Raw genomic sequence first — 17,089 nt, forward strand, 5'->3', positions numbered from 1 at the left:
TCATATTCATACTTCATAACTTCCAGGTCATTTTATTGGCTTATTGTATGTGTTGCTTTATGTTTTGAGGCCTGGAAAATGTGAGCTATAACCAGATATGTTGCCCAGCATTATAGTCACAAAGCAGATAATTAGCATGTACTATGCCTAAAAATAAATACTGCATAAAATCAGCTGTTAAATTCCCAGCTGCCATTTTATTGAATAATACATCATTTTTAATAGCAGCATATTCTTTTTACATAAACATAAACATTTCATTTGACATTCTAAATTATCCCAGGAAATAATTTTAGGCTAGCAGAAGAAAATCCAGATGTGGTCAGTAGCTATTTTATTTCAGAACTATAATTTTCTAGTTACAGTAATGATTTAAACATTTAGAAATATGACTTTACATGTATAATGTGTGTGTGTATATATATATATATATATATATATATAATGTGTGTGTGTGTATATATATATATATATATATATATATATATATATATATATATATATATATATATATATATACAGTACGGATCAGCTGGAAATTGCATAGCTTTGAAGATAATTCAAAAGTGATGGCCAATATATTTCCAAGTGCTGGAAGCTTTGCATTTTTTTGCTTGGAAAATAAACACTAAAAACACCTCTTATTCAGTTGTTTAATTTGGGGGGTTTGTGAAAACATAGAAGAAAACAGCTGTTTGAAACAATTCTGCATTTTACCAAAGACCTTGCAGACTACACAGAAAGTTATGAAAATAATCCTTCCAAATAGTGTGTGGTCAGTGCACCTGCAACAAAGATTGGTCCAAGGAAATGTGTCAGCTAATGTCATTGAGAACAATTCATGAATTCATCAGCTCGCCCTCTATACAATATTACATTTACACAGATGTTAATCCCTAGGGTGCAAACAACACAAGACTAACCCCACTAAAATCTAAAGAGCATGAGAAACATAAGTTCAGATCAGGAGAGCTGTTCATTTTCATGTATTGCCCATTTCAGTGCTGAATCTACATTTCCTCGTGTGCAGTAAATTTTACATTGCATCTCTTCACACGTTTTGCTGCGTATGCAGTTATAATCACATAAACCAACATCTCATTATTTTGATAAAATATAACATAAGTCAAAGAGTCTAAAATCTAAAGTCATATCCAGGTGTAGTTTAATGTAACCCCTGCTTTTTATAATTTGCACTCATTAGTTATTGGCCTTAACACTTGGAACACTTGGCCTTAACACGCTGGATTCTTATGGCTCAAAATAAATTCCTTCATGGTTCAAAAGGGTGTCACTGCTTCAACAGGAAACAACTTTACCAGATCAACAGAGATATATTGAGCCTCTATTTCAAAGGGTTCTCTTCTCAGCATGTGCCTGTGGGAAAGTGCTTTTTGAAGAAGGGTCCCCTACACTGTATGTTGTTGTTACCTCTGAAATCTGATATTCTTAGTGATAAAAATAAGTATATATTTTGTGAACGCTGTTATAGAACTGACATACCTTAATACTCAAAATTTCTATTTTGTAGAATATTATTGTATTATTATTTTTTAGAATTTTATCACAAAGGAAATACATTTATATCTATTTGAAGTACCAGTGGCAAGACCCAAACAGTTTTATTTATGTATAATCAATCACATAACAGACTGCAGCTGGACACACACACATGTACCAGAGAAGTAGGAGTTTACAACAAAGCAACTGAAGTTTTAATACTATATTCTAAAAGTATCATGGTTTTTAGCAAGTTCCATAAAGGATAACAGTAAATCACGGTGTGGATTTTTTTTATTTATAACTAAATATTTCTCCCAACTATTTTCTGGCAACTGCAATATTTTTCTGCACATCACATTTTTTTTCTTTCTCCAGATATTAGGCCAGATACAGTTCAGTTCGAAAAACTTTTCTCACTGTTTATCACATAAAAACTTTATTGATAAATCTATGGGAAAATTCTAACTGAATTGGGAGAAAATTGTTTTCTCCTCAAATTGAAGAGAAATTATTTTATGTGATACACCATAAAATAACGGGTTTTTTTTTTCATTGATTTGAATCTGGCCCATTGTATTTTTTGGAGTAGGGGAAGAACAAAATCCCATACAGGAGAATCCTGTAGCAGCCAACTATAGTCTAGAGCACTTGCAGCTAAATTGAAAATGTATCAGATTTGGACAAATTAAAAAGCACTTTATGGGGGTTATTTATCAAACTCTGAATGCAAAAATCCCCAAAAATTTGTGATTTTATAGTATAAAATCTGACTTTTAAAAAATCATGAATATTTCAGAATTTATTATACCCCAAAGATTGAAAAAGACTGAATCTGAAAACCTGGCATCTCAGACCTGTCGAGGTTGCATATAAGTCAATGGGAGAAGTCCCAATGATTTTTTCATGTATGCTGTGTTTCGTGCAATACCCTGACGATTTTCAGAGTTTTCAAGGAAAAAAGCATACAAAATTGGAGTTTTCGATGAAAAACCCGAAAAAATTGTGAAATTCAGATTTTTTTCTGCAAACCACATTTTCGGGAAAATGTAATAAGAAATGAGTAAAAGACTTTGATAAATAACCCCCTTAGTATCCATCTACTTACATTTTGAAAAATGAGGAATGTGTGTATTTAGCATTGGGCTTTCTTGCTGGGTATTCAGGTATGTAGTTGTCAGTAGTTATTCTACAGAAGATAGAAGGCATTTGTTAGATAGGAATAATGGTATAATACAATGACAAAACAGATAGTGATCCTTATTACTGTGCCAGTTTAACTACATAAAGTATAAGGTCAATGTATTGTCTGCAGCTAATTACACTAATCATACATTCAATAGTAAGGCAACCAGCAGAATACATGCAGTATTTCAGGCTCAATCCCCCACTCCTTTTCATAGGCATACAAGTCCCTAAACAGGCTGTGCTATCCAGGCTAAAGAGAAACCGAAAGTACAAAATTTGTGCTTGTATACGTATTTTTCTCTTTCTGACAGTCCATTAGGCATTTTGTACAGTAATGTTTAGGGGGTTATTTACTAAACTTAGAATGCAAAAATCACGAAAAATTTGTGATTTTCTTTTATAAAATTGGACTACACAAATATTTCGCAAATTATTAAACCCCGAAGATGGAAAAGTCCAGATCAGTAAATCTGGCATCTCAGACCTGTCGAGGTTGCATATAAGTCAATGGGAGAAGTCCCAATGTTTTTTTGATGTGCGCTGGACTTCGTGCAATACCCCAAAGTTTCCACAGTTTTCGGCCAAAAATCTTAGTTTTCGGGTGAAAAATCTGAAAAAATCAGATGAAAAATCAGAAAAAATCATGAAAATCAGATTTTTTCCTGTAAACCAAATTTTCTGAAAAAGTAATAATAAATGAGCATAAAAAACAGAGTGGATTTGATCAAAGTTTGTAGCAGAAAATATTGAGATAAATTCAAACTTTGATAAATAACCCCCTTACTATTTTCTCAACTTAAGTTTTTATGAATTTTTATCAAATACCAATTGCATTAGGATAATATATGCCTTAACCTACTGGTTCAAGGGTTTGTTCACCACCGTAGCACTCAGGATGGAAATGGTGGCATTCAAAATGTGCCTGACTGGTGGTATGCCTGTCAATGACAGGCATACCACCAGTAAGAAAATTATCAATTTGTCATGTGATGGTTCACTTGTTACCCCAGGTCTGCCATAGGATCCAGAGTTGTAGAGTGGTTGGATTCAATGTAATGAATCCTAAGAAACTGATAAATCAAAACCTAGCAAAAAATAAATGTGCGATTTATCAAAATTCACATTGTATAATTGTGTATCATTTATTTCATATACATTTTTGTGAAGAAAACCAACCACGTGCGTGACAAACAATGCAATACATAATTAAATTGTTCTAAAAAAGGGAAAATTAAATAATGCTATTACATTTTTGACAAAGATACAAGCATTAATTACAAATTTTCCAATTATATTGGGATGATATTTAGGGATGGGCGAATTTTTTCGCCTTGTTTTGCCGCAGAAATGATGCCCATAGACTTGTATGGTGTCGTGCGTCAAAAAAAAATTGACGCATGACAAGAATTTTTTGACGCCCATAGCCTTTTTTTGCCGAAACGAAACTGGTCAAATTCGCCCATCCCTAATGATATTTTTTTATTTCTTTTTTTAAATACATGAAATATATAATTGCTTATATAATGTAGACTCAATAACCCTCTATGTGTATGTGTACTCGTGTATTTCATAAACTTTACATATTGTCAAATTATCCAAGAACTTTGTGATTTGAAGAGTTCTTTACTTGCTTTTTGTCAACCGGAATATAAGCTCCTTATTATCTAGGAAGAATAACATAGTCTTAATTAAATACAAAATAGAATTTTCAACATCAATCTTACATGCCTTTAGTGAATAATATATTTAGCTTTAAATAATAACATTTGATGACAAGTATAATCGAATAGAACCTATGTGATGAAACATTTAGCATGTTTTTTCTGGGGAAGTCCAGACTTAGTTATTAACTGCTAACTAAACATTGTTCTGGCAGAAAAATGTACAATACTGTTAAATAAATGCTTCAAATGTTTTAATCAAGGATTTGATTTAAATGTCCACATGAAGGCTTATTAGTATCTATCATATTAAAGGACATGAAAATGCATGGATTTAAAATTAAATAGCATTTTTTGTCTTTATGTGGCTAAAAAATAAAATAGGCGTGTTGATAAAACAATACCATAGAATAGCTTGAACGCTGAAACAATATGTTGGTTTGTTATTAATCTGGCAAATGACATCTTGTGCATCCTTTTAAGATATTTATATTGCTGCAAAAATGCTTGAATTTAATTTAAAAATATATGTTTCTAGTCTTACAATATAAACACAGCGCATTGAAAGCAGTTGTACAGTTTCCTCTAAAAACTATTTCTTCCCCAGGTATACTGTAGATTTTTTTTCTAGGTGCTTAAAATTATGTGTCTCCCTTTTCTACAACTTGCATCTTTCAGTTTTGAAATATAGCTGTGACAGTATTGCTACTAAAGTACAATTTTCAGACCCTTCTGGCCATTGGTTACCAGCTTTGAAATATGGTGCAGATAGAATAATAATTGACAGAATAAAGGAGAACTAAAGCTTAACTAAAGAAGTAGTACATTATGTTGTGTGCTTCTATACCAGCCCGAGGCAGCCACGAATATATTTATATGGTTATGATAATAGGCAGGACTTACAAGACATGCTTATCTTGTCGTGGGTAATCTTAAATGTAATTTAGCCATATTGTGTAATTAAATAACTAATTTAGTGGGCACTATACCCCCATTTTCAATAGTAGTTCAGTGAATAGGGTTTGTTCAGAATATACTTGTTACTTCTTACTTTAAACAGAGAAAAATGTAATTGACATTAAAGTCACATTATAATTCAGATTCTACTTCCTGTTCATGCAAGCTATTGCACTGGAAAAACCCTGTGTAAAAAAAAACCTCCTGGCCTCCATCCGCTACCATTGTAAGGCTTTGACATAAGGAGCAACTCATTATACAGATACTTCTCAGTGGCTCGTTGATTTGGTTTGATTATGCTCATATGGAAAGTAAAATGTGCTCATACAGGAAGAACGATGTGACTAATGCACAATAAAAATGCATTAAGGGGTAAATGTAATAAGATTCGTAAAGAACAAAACGTTGCAAATAAAAATTCACGTCGCAAAGTAAAATTCTTCATTAGGATTTTATTGCATTACGAATCTTAATTGCGCATTGTGAATCTTTAACACCTGCTCTGCAATGGTTTGCGATTGCAAAATTTTATTACATACACTGCACACTATTTTATTACATACACTGCACTCTATTTTATTACATGCACTGCACACTATTTTATTACATACACTGCACACTATTTTATTAAATACACTGCAAACTATAAAATTTGCAATCGCTCTTTTACTGTCGTGTGAGGGGCTGAGTGTTCAAAGGCAAAGGCAAAATTTTTCACTTTGGAAACATTTATTTGCATTGTTAATGATTTTTGACTAGCGGATAATATTACATTCCCCCCTTTGAATGCTAATGTTAACAATAACCAAATGTAATATTACCTGAGGAGCGGCGCTCCCCTTTTGCATGCCAATTCTTGTACTAGCATGTGTGTCGCTCGCTTGTGTCTTTTATTGACACAGTGTATAATTACGTAATCATGCACAGCACGAAATTCAAATATTTTAAGGTACCTCGCTCTCTTTTCACTACCCAATGTAGGTTTTATCTTGTTTAGCTCCTGGGTACGATTCTTGATTGATTCCTGTGTATAGACCTTTGCCTGACTCTGACCTGGATGATTGCTGCCTGTCCTGACCCTTTTGACTGCACTTTGACTACGCTCTTGGATTCGGACTCACTAATCTCTCGGCTCTGACCTTGGCTGACTTTGACTATGGTCTACTTCTAACCCATTGTTCCTGTTAACGCTCTGGTTCATTTGCCTACCCTCAAAACCCTGGTTCTCTCACATTAAGACCTGGCAGCATCCCAGTAGAGGAGGGCTCCAACCCCAAACAAAGACGGCTGTTGTAGGCAGAAGTGTAAGCCGTGACCCTTGTTCTGGGTTTGGGAAACCAAGCGGGACACCACTGATTTAAGAGAAGTGTGGTACAAATGTTTAACTCCAAGTACATATACAATATAGTCAAGGGAAAGAACTAGTGTGAATTAAAAATCACTTAAATGGGCAAGCAACTAGGCAGAAATGACCACTAGGGAGGAAAGAAGGTAAAGAACTTATTATGAAAGCTCTGTCTTTGAGGTCAAACATAAGCATTTATTTTTAAATGGCTTATAGTGAAATTGTTTTCCTATCAAGAATTAACAAGCGAAAGAAAGGGACTCAGTTGTACTGGGCACACCAAAATAAATCTTAGCCTCTATTGACATTTCATAAAAAGCCAACTACAAACAGTGAAATTTACCTTAGAGTTTGTGAGATTGTGGCAGCAGTCATAGAGACCGTGCTACATATAGATCAATTCTAATCATCATTTCTACTGTAATTTTAAACAGAGAGGGCTGCTTAATAAACTGGATTATATGTTGCATAGTATTATCATCATCATAACAGAGATTTTATGCTGCAAGACAGATGACTAATCAAATGAAGCAATATAAGTTGAAACAAGTAATGGCAGAGCTGCCTGTAAAATCAGCTTGTACAATACTTGGAACATGGAAGTGTTGTCTTAGTTCTGCATACAGAATACATATAAACTTCTGTTTTCTATTATTAAACAAAGCACAGGCCCAGTGGTTCATAAAAATAAATAATGCGTGCTGCTCAAATAGTGTCTCAGCACCACACAATCATAAATTTCCTGAAATAGCAAACTGTAGCGTTGTAATGCTGTGCCAAGCTTAGATGTGCGGTCTGGAAAATAAGTGTAAAGGTGTGGCCAACTAAGATTGCCTCCCTTTCTTTCTCTTGTTAATAGTTAACACAACAGTTAGTTGTGCTTGAAATATATAGGTTTTATTGTTTTCCTCTCTTTGATACATCATTTGATTGCCAATTTAACAAGAACATTTTCCTGGAAATAAACAATATCTGGTTGGTTAGTGGAACAAATGGTAACTAAATGTACAAACCTGCAAAATTTATAAAAACTCAAAGGAAGAAACCAAAGGGGAAATGTATAAAGTTTCAATCTATAAAGAAAAAAAACCTCAATCTTTGTAAATTAATCCAGTATTTAATGTTTAGCATTTCTTTCGAGGTTCTGCCCAATGTTTTCCATTGATTTAACATAGGAAACTGTCAGCCAAGTATTTCATAGTAAATGAGTTTACTTTTACTGGATCCTTTCATATGTAGATTCTGGTCTGCATTTTTTGCAAAGATCTAAGCTTCCTTCCTGAGGAATCATCTTTTATTAATCAGCTTATCCAAAACACAGTCCAACAGTCTAACATTGGGTTCAGACAAATGTTGATGAACATCTTAAGTTTCTGAAAGTCTATAACTTGTTCAATTATGTTTATTTAACAGTCACCCTTTATTCAATTGCTGCCTTTTACGAATCGTATTCAGCTTGAGATGCAAGTATTTCACTGAAAATTTGCTTCATGTAAAAGATAGGGTCACTTTGTTAAAAATTTTCTTTTTTTTTTCAATTCAATGTTTATTTTATTTCTTAAAGGGAAAAAAAGGGGGGGGTACAGAAAGGAAAAAAAATGGGGAGAGGGGGGTAGTAAAGTTTAACATTTTCACACCTTTAAAGGAGAACGAAAGCCAAAACGTACTTAGGGTTCCATTGTGTAGCCCTTATATATGCCTTCTGAATCGCTACCTTTTTATTTTAAAATCATGCATAGTTTAGGAGAAAATCCAATCGTTAAGATGCAGCACTATAAACAGATTGCGGCCGCCATCTTGGTTAGTGTGCACTTCCGTCATTTACAGACTTCATTAGTGCGCATGTGCTAATACCATAACAGTAAAGCTGGCCATAGATGCAAAGATCAGATCGTAGGAATCATCGTACGATCGGACTTTCCCATCTCCCGACCCGCCACTAACCATTCAGATCAAAGTCTTACCAGTCAGATAGTTAGTTAAAGAACAAATCAGCAATGTTCTGCCCCTGACAGCAATTGTACGATATCTATGTCCAACCAAAGCTAGTGACAGTCTCCCACTGAAAATCGTACGATCGGCAATACACGCAGAGATATTATCGGCAGCCGACAGAAATTTTCTAACCTGTCCGATCGACCAAACGACCGATCTCCGCCGGACGAAAAATGTCGGGACTCTCCACACATGTTCCGAAAATCATACGAATCCTCGATTCGTACGATCAGATCTTTGCGTCTATGGCCAGCTTAACACATTACTTACACAGATCTGCAGCACTTCTCATCGCTCCTGCTCCCTCCCCTCTCTGCTAGCCCGCAGCCTTGAGCTTCGTCATGGAAAGGAGACACATAGAATCCGATTGGCTGGTGGGTAGGTCAAGCAGGAGAGAATGCAAATAGCCCTGAGGGGTGTGAGGGACACGAGGGAAGGGCTATAATATTTAGAATGCGCAGAAGCTTCAGATAATGTGTAATGCGATCCTTCTGTGCCAGGGGCAGCAGGGAGGAAACAGCAGAGGATCTTAGTGACGTCACCCGACCTAGAGACTTCGGCTTCTGCAGGCAGTACATTTGCATGTGAAAGAGAAGAGACAGCCTCGATTTTCTTGGTGCAGTAAGTGATAACAGAGTTAGCCTTTCATTTAAGACAGCATGTTTATTACCCTTTCCTTCTCCTTTAAATGCATTTATACCAACATAATAGTAATTTTCACTATATTACAATCTTTATTATTGGTCATATATTTGTATATCAGAGATAATTTTTTTTAAGGAATCAATCACATGTTTACAATGGTTGTTTCAGCTAATTTTCTGTTTTATTGTTTCTTACCATATTCTTTTATAAATTCTAACCATGGTCTCCAATTTGTGTAATGTTTAAGTGGACTACCCTTTCTATATGCTATCATCTCTTCTGATAGTAATTCATGTTACTATTCATTATAATATTAGTGTCTTTTAACAATTCATGTTCCACTTTGGAATTAATTCTGGCATGGAAAATAATAATCTGAATCCTTTCTCCCTATGTTTTATTTCCAACAGGGAGCAAGGATTTGGAAAGGTGCACTGCTGCTGAGCTGCACTGTGCACCCCGCAGAGTAGAATGGCACTGGACTCCTCAAAGCAGCCAAAACACTTTCTTATAAATTAACATATTTCTGTTTTGATAAATATGGTAATTGTTTAAATACTTTTCTGACAAGGTTATGCTTTTGCCAGAAAATTCTTGCCAACAAATCAGTTGGTTGAAATGGGGAAAATATTAAACTGATGGGAACCCTTCATAATTTCCCCAGTACCATATTTCATTAATCAGCCCCTTCTTGCTATTAATGAACCAGTAACATCAAAAGAGTTTTCTTTAAATTTAACTATTCCATATTCATTTGTAAAAACTGTGTGCTTGCTTCAGGGGCAGGGGCAATCCTGGTAATTTTGCCGCCCGAGGCGACCTTCCTTTTGCTGCCCCCACCCCGATCTCCACGGCACTCACCTCTGTAGCGCCTGAGGGGGTCGGGGGCGGTCCACGTTGCACCGGAGGGGTTAGGGGTGGTCCACGACGCTAGTGCATAGAACACGATTGCACTCTCTGCACTAGAAGAGCCGAATTTTCGGGTTGAAAAGCAGAAATTTGGCTCTTAGTTACCAGGAGAGCCATTTTTGCTGCCCCTGGAAAACAGGGGGGCGCTGCTGCCTGAGGCGAGTGCCTCAACTCGTCTCATTGGTGGAGCACCCCTGTTCAGGGGCTCAAACTTAGTTTTTATATGATCTGCTCTTACATTCCCCACAAATAGCATAACAGTTCATGCGTTTCTATGGCAAATAACAGATATATTCTGTACAATATAAAGTATTTTATACTGAACAAGAGAAAAGATGAAGGAATTCATCAACAGAACCATAGAATGAAAATGTTTCTCATATACAGGGAATTTATTGAGAAAAAAAGTTTATTTGTAGTTGCTAGTTGCACAAATATAAAGGGATATGTACAACACATGGGCTCCCTATTGAAGGGGCACATTGAGAGTGGCACATAGACATCCCCTATCCCACCTCCTAAATAGTACTTAATTCAGATATGCATATTAAGAAGTGCTGGTGGAAGCAGGATTGTAGCGAGTCCTTGTACTTATGACAGGTGTTAAGTACAGGCATGGCTGCAGCACTGAAACCAGTGCAAGATTCAGGCTGCACTCAAATCCCATGCACTCTGTAAATGCTGGCAAGGGATACAATTACACCCTTAGTTGTTTAGCATTTGCTCCAGGGCATTTTGTAAATGACCTCATGAACTTTACAAAAAATATATATTTTCATTGAATTATGTTACTGGTCCTTTAAGCATAATACTAGACAAGGGTAATACTGCATACTGTATACCTGACATCAAACCAAAGCTATGGCATCTCTTTCGAGGAGATGATTTATTCTTTGTTTATTTGCCAGTCATTTGTATTAAGATATTCATTTGTTTTGCCAATAAAGCTCAAACTGTCAGTAGTATTATTCTAATATAAATTTCTAATATTAATTGAATGGTCTCCTTTTTCTTTTCTTCAGTGCTTCTTAGTATAAAGCCCTAGTCACAAAAATGATATGTATTAAATCAGAATGTTAAAGATGTAGCTATACTAATTTACGCACACAAATCTAAATGAAATGAAGCAAATACATTATGTCAAAGACTATAAACACTTTGTAATCAATCTAAAGCCAAGCCGTGCTTGTGGGAGTCATACTTAAATTAGTTTTCACAGACAACAATTGCTTGTTTTTTCTCTAATTAAATGCAGCAACTACACATTTAAATGTTTAGTCTATAATCCTCTTTTAAGGTGGAAAACAGTTGCCAGTAGATAAGTGATGATAGCACGTTGTATTTCAGATTCATTTAACATAAAGCTTTTTTACCTTCTATATGAGCAAAGCCATACTATTGAAAGTGAGAAGTAAATACTGTGGAGCTGTTTGTTGAAATGTAGAAACACTACAAGTATAATATTCAGCTACTGATAAAAAAAAACACACGCATACAACCATGGTGCAATAGGTTTTCTATGGAAATCCCTATGTTTGCTTATGGCACCTTTCCATCATTAACACTTTTGCAGTCACACTAAAAGGAGATCCAAGGCCAATAGCTACAGTCTGGATGTCTGCCTTGCTGAAAGCTCTCAATTCAAGTTACCATCAGACAATATGGCTTTGTGAATATAAATGAGTTTGCACTTTGACCTTTTAGGTGCCATGGATGACTTCAGTCCAGCCCAACAATATTTTTAACTACTATAACAGTAAATGCTGTAAGTAAGGTTCATAAAGTTTACATATTATTTTTTTATTTTTTTTCCAAATTCACAGTGGTTTACAGCAATGTACTGTAAATAACAGATTATTGAAGAGAAAGTAAGATTGTACCTTTATTATTGGAATAATGAATGCTATAATTAAGCTATAAGTGAATATTCAAGCAGCAGAATGAAGAAAACTCTTCTTTATGTGTCTACTAAAGAAATGTTAATATACAGAATTTTCCTACAACAAGGAGAAAGAAGTAAACCGCCCTTCCTTCCACACACCTAAGCAATTATAGACTGAACAAATGCTTAGTGCAATAAATACATTTTTTAAATCATAAATATATTACTAGCATGGAAATTCATTAAAAATAAAGCTATCCACGTGCTTATGCCTCTAATTGATTGCTTATGAGAACATTTAAGGTGCTAAGTGTTATTTCAATGTATAAATCAAATCATTAAATGGATTAATAAGCCATGGATCAACCACCATTAAATTAATACATTTAAAGTGCTAGTGCCACAAACAAAGTAGGTTAGAATTGGTTTTATAAAAAAACAGCCCAGGCTGTCTGGTGTAGAAAGTGAATTAATAAACCATTTATAATATACAGACCAAAACCAGCATTTGAGAAATAAAAGCAAGAAGTCCCAAGAATCTACTGCCTGGTTGTATTTTCTAGGCCCTGGGACCCCACACGGAGAGAAAGTAGGACACTGGAGACTGTGGTCTCAAGTTTACCTTACTATCTTTGAAGGAGAGCTGAACTTCCCTATAAAACCACAAATCCCACAGAGCCTTATAGTAAAAAAAGATTAAAGACATACAAATGAGGTCAAAAAAATATTAAAATATCCAAAGTTAAAAAAGATTATTAAAAGCAATTTTAGGAATCCAATCCAATTGCTAAAATGTTAGAAGTTTGCCAACGCGCGTTTCGCCTTTGGCTTTATCAAGGCAACTCCTTTCTCCTTGTTGTAAGCTTAACCTGTATAAGTAATTTATACCTCCCTCCCTCCACGAAGTTGAATTTTGTTAATTAGCAAGGTTCCTACAATCCAAACCTTTCTTAATACAGAATTGTCTTTTTGCATCACATCAGCCCACTAATTGGGTTCTACGGGTTTAGTGTATTTGTATAACTTATTTACCTAAAAGCTAAAAGTTCTGGTGCTCACTACTCCATCCCTATATAAGGATCTGATCATTTGGCAAGCTCATCAGACAACCATATGCCAAATTTGCCCACCCAAGTCATAGGCCAAATAATGGTGTTTGGGCCAACCAGATTACATGACAGGTCAGCCCAGGCTGTCTGGTGTAGGAAGTGAATTAATAAACCATTTATAATATACAGACCAAAACCAGCATTTGAGAAATAAAATCTCTTATGCACAAATGTATGGCTTATGACTTTCCACAATTAACTTAAATATATTTCACCATCAAGGTGAATCAATAAGATAGTGAGTTACTTTGGCTAAAAACAAGCAACTTTGGTAAAATCCAAAATCATGGGGCAGAATCTGTATTGTGTGTGTGTGGTTTTATACTCAACATATAAGGTACTAGACATTTACAAGAATGATAAATAGCAAAGGCTCATTGGCTCAGTTTTAATTTTTCTTTCATTTAACAAACTTTTTTATCCTATACTTTTTGTATGCAATATATCAATTTTACAAAAGTTTCTTAATTCATAATATAAATTGCCAATTTAATAAAGTTGGGTTTTTGTTTGTTTAAAATGTTAAAGGGAAAGTGGTGTTGCTGTGTTGACCTGTCTGGTACAAATTTTCTATATTTTTACTGTTTTTGCTGTTACTGTTTATTTCAGTGGTCTCTGGATTAAGTCTGTATTTGTTCCTGTAACTAAAAGTTTCCTTTCATTAAAAGAATTTCCAGTTTCATATTCATAAAACAGTCACCCTAAGAACTCTGATACATATTTATGCTAAATTATGTTATCCTTTGTACAGCTCATTCTTTCCTTTCACATTCAACTTTTTCACCTTTACTAAAGTTGTTTCAGTTAATGTGGTATTTTACCAAATTAAGAAATCCGGACAGGACTATGAAGTAAATGACTCAATGATCAGTCAATCGCTGATCGTGTTATAGCTCAGACCCTTGAAGGCACTGCTCCACCCTCTGATGGAACCACCATACCCCTGATGTCACCTGCCCCAGATGACATGGGTGAGTTTATGTCATTTCCGCTTCTCTCCCTCAAACATGTGCACATGAAGTCACATGTACAAAGACGGATACACCGATCAAAATGGAATAAGGTCTATCCAGACAAAAAGGAAAAAAAGGCAAAAACAAACCAATTTGGTTCGAATAACAAACCAAATGGTGTAAAATCAGTCAGAAAGCCAGAAAATAGTATCAATACTTGCATAAAAAGTTGCTATATTAAAAAACTAAGTGTATGTCAACAAATATACAGTGCACAGTATTTCTAAATAACAGTCTCCAAACAACCAAAATGTATAACAGATCTTTATGCGCGCAGCCTGTATTATCTGCTTGTGTGACCATCCTTAGTGCTCTAAACAAAGTCCCTCTTGTGTTGGATTTGGGTATAAAACTTTAATCCAAAATAAATATCAACCCACTTAATTTTCTATTCCAAAAACGGAACCTAATCAGTGATTTGCATATTAAGAATCTAATTCTATTCCTAGCAATATGTCAAATGTGGCATATTTTGGTTTAATCATGTAAACACAAAATAAAAAACATATTTACAAATATGCTGATTATATGGCTATATTGTCAATGTTTAATTGTTAGGCCCTCTGCACAAATAAACATATATATATATATATACATTCATACAATTCCCCTCTGCTTGCATCACTCCCTTTGAGTCACACAGAAGGAATGGTGGGAGCGCATCACTTTTGCAGCTATTTTTATTTGTACAGGGGGCCTACTTATTTCTGATCTTGCCCACTCCCACACCTTATTTCTCATTCCCTTCTCCTTTAGATTGTAAGCTCTTTTGCTCAGGGTCTTCCTCACCTTTTGTACTGGTATTGGTTGTGCTGTATGTAACTCTGTATGTTCTACAGTATGTATGTAATTCATGTGATTTCTTTGTATAAACACAATTATCTTACAGCACTGCACAATATGATGGTGCTCTACCAATACATGTTAATAATAATATCTGAATATAAAGGTTTCCAGATTGTAGAACCCATATTTTGTAAGTACAAGCAGATATTTTACAGGGTTATTATCATCACACCAATTGCCATTTTTATAATTTCATCCTCCTATATAGACTAATTTTCTGTTTAATTAGAAGTTTTATCATAGTTTGGATTTGTTTTATTTCAGGCATGGCATACAGGTATGGGATCTATAATCCAAAATGCTTGAGACCTGTGTGTTGCTGGATGAGGAATCTTTCCTTAATTTGGATTCCCATCATTTAAGCATTTACAAATATTTTACAATGATTTAAGCATTAAATAAACCCAATAGGATTGCTTGCCACCAATATAGAAATATAGTTACCATCAAGTACAATGTTCTGTTTTATGGGAAATGATCATCCTGCAATTTGGCACTTCCTGGATAAAGAGTTTCTGGATAATGGATCCAACACCTGTATTACATAAATCTTTAAATTAACTTCTAGGGATTATAATGAAAAAGGTATATCTAGGAGATTATTTTTATTTTCGTTTTGGAGTTTGCACCCATGATAGATACAAATGAAGTGTCTTTTTTAAATCTGATGTGCTTGCAGTATGCAGTATGAGGAATAGTTGGCATATTCCAGTTTACAGTCCTGTGCAGGAAAAGAAATTGATGCCTATTCTTTCTTTATTCAGTGCTACTTTTATGTTAGGATATAGGGCCAGGCCCAATAGAGATTGTTACATATAACTTGAAGTTGTATGTTCACTTTCAAGAAAAAAATGTGGCCAGTAAAATTAATATGCAGTTGTTCATTGTTATAACAATACAAAACACAATATGGAAGGACAGCAATTTTCTAAACAATAGAAAATATATCATTTTTATCTTAATGTACTTTTATATTTTATATAGTAGTTGGCAATTATTTAGCTGAGCTCCCAGAATATTCAATTTCTCAGAAGGAACCACACAACAGGTATAGAAAATGTTTATCTATAGTTTTCAACAAAGCACTTACCACAAAGCAAATGTGCTCAAATATTTCTGTGTGATCTCTGTTTTTGAGGAGAACCCAACTCCTCAAGTTAACATCGAGGTGCTGTCTTATTACAGAAAAATAGCAAAGAATTGCTTTTTTACTCAGACACTACAGAAAATGGTATTGCGGAATTTTATGGATAATGAATTTCAGCAAAGTAAGAAGTGTGTCCCACTCGCACAGCTGAAGAGGAATCTGCAATGTCGAAATATAGGCTTTGGTTACTGCTTAGACATTCAGCAGTCCAATACAACTTCTAATACAATTGCCAACTCACGGGTTTGTCTAGAGTAAGAGTAATCTCCAGGCTCGTAGTATGTTATACAAAAATGAGAATATTTATTGCTGTGCAAAACTGTTTAGACAGTTGTGTAACATACTCCTTGTGTTATTTAGCAAATAACATTCCCTATATGATGAATTGATATAATATACTGTATAATATAGTGCAGATATAATATAAACGGATGGCCCCACACACTCCCTACAGGCACCCTCTCAACTAAACTGTAATAAAGAAGCCATTCACTGTCACACAGGGGTAGTGCTGTCAGGGCAAGCCCTTGCTGATTTATTGCAGGGTGTAACATTTCGGGGTTGACAAAAGGGTTTCACCCCAAAATGTTGCACCCCGCAATAAATCAGCAAGGGCTTGCCCTGACAGCACTACCCCTGTGTGCCAGTTAATTGCTTTTTTATTCCAGTTCAGCACAAAAGACCCCTTTCCTGCAATTACAACAGGGCTGGGCCAAGCCGACCAGGTGCCCTAGGCAACCCGGCCAGCCAGCCCGCTACCTGCTGTGCACGTGAGCGCACCTGACCATGCGCACAGTAAAGAAGGGTGAAGGAGGGGAGGGTGAAGTAGAAAGTGGGTGACGGAGAGAAGGGAGGGGGTGACTGAGAGGGGAGTGGGTGACGAGGGGAGGGG

The sequence above is a fragment of the Xenopus laevis genome, chromosome 5S, assembly GCF_017654675.1.
Source record: "Xenopus laevis strain J_2021 chromosome 5S, Xenopus_laevis_v10.1, whole genome shotgun sequence".
NCBI classification, from domain to species: Eukaryota; Metazoa; Chordata; class Amphibia; order Anura; family Pipidae; genus Xenopus; species Xenopus laevis.